This window comes from Malania oleifera, chromosome 1, assembly GCF_029873635.1.
Source record: "Malania oleifera isolate guangnan ecotype guangnan chromosome 1, ASM2987363v1, whole genome shotgun sequence".
NCBI classification, from domain to species: Eukaryota; Viridiplantae; Streptophyta; class Magnoliopsida; order Santalales; family Ximeniaceae; genus Malania; species Malania oleifera.
In genome coordinates this window covers 147,715,446-147,720,609 of record NC_080417.1, presented here as the reverse complement: position 1 = coordinate 147,720,609, position 5,164 = coordinate 147,715,446, and positions in this window count along the sequence as shown.

Below are 5,164 nucleotides of genomic sequence, written 5' to 3'. Positions count from 1 at the left end.
AAATTTTTATTCTACTCTATTATTTATATTCTTGCCGATATACTTGTTACGCCAGATTTTTAGTACACTCTTCAAATGATCTTAAATGTAAAATGATGATTGGGGTGATACGACGTTTAATAAGTAAATAAAATTATTATTAGTGTTTGACCAAAAAGAGTTTTCATAATATTTTAATTTCTAAAAATAATATTTAATACAATAACTTCAAAACTGTTTTAAAAATAAATATAAATTTAAAATTTTCTATATAAAACTTTTACTATAATTTATAATAGTCAAATTTTATAATCATATACTATAATTGTTAAATTGAACTTTTTAATTTTTAAAACTATAACTATAAAACCACCATTATGTCTGTTAATCGTAAGTCATATTTACCCCCGTGACTGAGTTGTACGGTCCAAAAATTGGACTTAGTTGGTTGATCGATCAAACTAAATTAACGTACATCATTATTAAATGAGATTTTTCCTATTAAACTTTGGTTCGATCCAGGTGTGTACTCGGGAGAAATCCATTATCATATAAAACCACTCTACAAACGGCGTGGGTGCACTCTATTCTGTTTAAACTTTAACTTGCAGTACTGAATATTCGTAATTTTTTGTATCGTCTGTGTCATAAGGGATTTTGAAAACATTTTATTATAAAATTTATAAAATTACAATAATATAATGAAAATCTCATTTTTACTCATATTTTCGTGAAATACGTAATGTAAAAAAAATAAACTTATGTAATCTTTACTCATATTTTCGTAAAATATCTAACATATAAATAAACTCATGCCACACAATTTTCGTGTTAAAAATATTTTCTTAAATATAAATTAATGATATAAAATACCCGAGAAATTTAGAATATATTTTAACTCAAAAATAAATGCAAGTATGTCAAAAATAAAACTAGTATAATTAAATATGCTTAAAAATAAATTTAAGAAAATTTTATGAAACTAACTAATATAATCAAAATTTACTTACAAAAAAATTTGGATATAAATTTTAAATAAAAGTATAACATAATCAAATTTACTTACAAATAAATTCAAGTAAAAATTTAACATAATCGAATTTATTTACAAATAAATTCGGGTATAAATTTAAACAAAAATCCTAATATAATCAAATTTACTTACCTCTTTCTTTACCTTATGTTATTAACACAATGAATATCTCTAAAAAATGAGATATGGAAAAGTAGGTGAGTGAGAATTTAATTATAATAAAAATTCTCACTCTATCACTATTTCTTTCATTCACTAGTCTTTCTCTTCCTTTGAAGGTGAAGAGTTTTATATTTATAGAAAAATTTTAGAGAAAAAAATAAAATTTATAAAAGTATTGGGAGATGGATGAAATTATAATTTTTTTAAATTAAAGAATTAGTATAAGATGAGTTAGACATGGATTAAGTATGAGATGAGGATGAGGACCATGTAGGAGAAATGAGAGTACTTGCTGATACTCAAATTTAATTAATTTTAATTAATTAATTAATTATTTATTTATTTTGAAATCATTATTATTATTATTATTATTTTTAAGTTATGTTTTAGTATATTTTTTTTATAAAAAATAATTAAATTTAAATTTCGAAAACTCATATGGGTCTCATATGATCTTATGCCCTACACAACTTCGAGATTCAAGTGGGTCTTACGTAATTTCATTAGTTCTCACACAATTTTATGATCCCTACATAATATCGGGACTCATGTGAACTCCACACGACTTCGGGACTCATGTGAACCCTACATATCATACATATATTATTATTATTATTATTATTATTTTACCATGTATTTTTATAAATTATGTCTGTCGAAATATTATTTTATATATATGAACTTATTTACGTGTACAAACAGTGTTTATCCTATTTGTCTTATAAAATTTCATTTTGATTAAGCAGACCTTCAGGGAGTGATTGAACCGTAATGGTCTCTGAGCACTCATTAAGATAAGGTATTTTTTAAACATCAAACATGAGATCAAAGATCTTATAGAAAAACACTTCTGTATTAATATTAACTTAATAATTATTTTTATTATTATTATTATTATTATTATTATTATTATGCTTTAATTATATATATATATATATATAAATATATTTTGGGTCATCATAATGAGAATATCAGCAAATACTCACATTTCTCTCACATGACCTCCATCCCCATCCCATACCTAACCCATCCATGTCTTTTCCTTAATTTTAAAAAAATTATAATTTCATCTTTCTCCTCACACTTTTACAAATTCAATTTCTTCCCTAAAAGTTTCCTATAAATAGGAAGCTCTCAACATTCATTTTTCACAAAAAAAAATTTAAAGGAAGAGAAAGATTAGTGAGTGAAAGAATTAGTGGTGGAGTAAGAATTTTTGTTATGATTAAAATTTTCGTGGAGTAAGAATTTTTGTTATGATTAAAATTTTCACTCACCAATTTTTTCTGATCTCATTTTTTTAAAGATATTCATTATGATCGTATCAAAAGGTTAAGTAAGACATAAGTAAATTTGATTATATTAAATTTTTATTTAAAATTCATACTTAAGTTTATTTTTATACATATTTAATTATACTAGTTTTATCTTTAATATACTTGCATTTATTTTTTAGTTATGAAATGTTATAAACTCCTCAAATATTTTACATTATTAATTTATATTTAAAAAAATATTTTTAATACAAAAATTGTGTGGCATGAGTTTATTTATACGTTGTATATTTCACGTAAATATGAGTAAATATTACATTAATTGATTTTTTTTAAGTTACTTATTTCACGAAAATATGAGTAAAAGTGAGATTTTCATAATATTATTTTAATTATATAATAAAAATATTTTTAAAACCCTTTATGATTCAGACGATACTAAAATTACGAATGCTCGAAATCGCAGTTAAAAGTTTAAATGGATCAGAGTGCACTCACACTATTTACATAATTATTTTATATAGTAGTGAATTTCTCTCGAGTGCACACCTAAGTTGGATCAGGATTTAATAGGAAAAATCTCACTTAATGATAATGTACGTTAATTTAGTTTGGCTGGCCAGTCAGTTAAGTCTAATTTTCAGACCGCATAACCCAGTCATGAGGGTAAACATGACTTTTAATTAATATGCATAAGAGTGATTTTTTACAGTATGTGTATATACATATTTAATTATGTATACAAAACTATTGATGAATTGAAAGAAAATTATATGTTTATGCGAAGAGGAGCATTTTTTTGCCTAGATAATGATTTAATAAGGAAAAATATATATACATAACCGAGTATTATAGTTATAGTTTTAAAAGTTAAAAAGTTCAGTTTCACAGTTATAATATGTGATTATAAAATTTTACTTCTATAAATGATAGTAAAAGTTTTATACATAAATTTTTAAATTTATATTTATTTCAAAAATAATTTTGAAGTTATAGTATTAAATATTATTTTATGAAATTAAATATTATAAAAATTCATTTTGACCACACACTAATAATAATCTTATTTACTTACTGAGCGTCGTTTCATTCTAATCATTATTTTACATTTTAGATCATTTTGAAAAGTATACCAGAAATCTGGTGTAATAAGTGCATGGGTGGGAATAAAATGAGCATAGTATAATAAAGAAAATTAGCATAATACAATTTAGAATATGTTTGTGTATTTTAGAATTTTAGAAATTTACATTTTAATAACTGAGACATATAATTATAATAAAACTAATTAGTATTCTGCTAATAAAAATAGTTTAGATTTATTTGCATTAGTTAAAAAATTTATATGTAAGAACCCACTTGGGTTCGGGTCCTTACATCTAGGGGTGGCACGGGTTAGCGAGTCGGTTTGGATGAATCGTAAATGGATAGAGGGTTAAATGAGTTTGAGTTTGGATTAATCTATTTATTAATGAGTGATTAAAATATAAGCCCAGACCCACTCGATTAATAAACGAGTACCTCTTAAGAATCCATTTAAAAATATAATTTATTTAATTTAAAAATTTTAAAATATTTCATATAAAGTGACATTTTAAAAAAAAAACAACACTATTTTATTTTATTAATTAATATATTGACAAAAAAACATAAAATGTTGAAAATAGTATATCTCTTTAATTAATATTTTTTTAATATATATATCAAATTAAACGGGTTATTCGATAGGTACCCAACCCAAACCCGCCTAACTCGTTTATTAAATGAGTCGGGTTCAAGTTGACTCGTTTATGAACAGGTCATTTTCTATTAAATTCGAACTTTATTTAAATGGGCGAGTCATGGGTTACTCACCGGATTCCGACCTGTTTTGTTACTCTTATCAAAATTCAATACAAATCCAAATCAAAGATCTCTCCAAACGTAAGGTTAAGAAATAATAAATTAAAGTCTATAATATCAACCAATGGCAATATTTAGTTTTTAGTTGTAAAATATTTGAATTTGCGCCCTCATTATTTTGAGATGCTTTCATGGTTATTGTTTGATTAGGATGCATAAATATAATTGTAATATTGGACAAAATTAAATACTTCAAAGCACCACAATAACTGGCAAGCCACTTATTATTTCCATTTTTTTTATTTTCACCAATTAAAAAATGACATAATTAACATTTATTATTTAATATTAGCACTTATAGTATATACTTATCATTTTATTTAATTTTTTAAATAATTTTTTATTAGTTTATTTATTTAAAAATAAAAAAATTGCAAATGGTATTCATGTATTGAGTTTAAATAATGTCATTTAGTTTAACAAGCTATTTTTATTACAATTAACTTGTGAATATGAATATGACACCCCAATATTATAAACTTTCATATCATTTATAACATATTGCAAAAATACATTATGCAAAAGGTGATTGTCGACCATTTTTTATTTTTAGACTTCTGTGTGAATTATCTCTCTCTCTCTCTCCATATATATATATATATATATATATTATCGTACATAGTAGTATCATAGAACAAACATATTGTGTAAATGCTGTAACACAATTTTTACTTCAACAAAAATAACAATTGATAGTCAATTTCTCATCCCATACTCTTTATTTGATTATTGGAACATGAAATCTCTGACATAAATGTACAAATTCTAAACATTAGGATGTCTAAAGTATGATGTAACTATTATGTTAACCTAA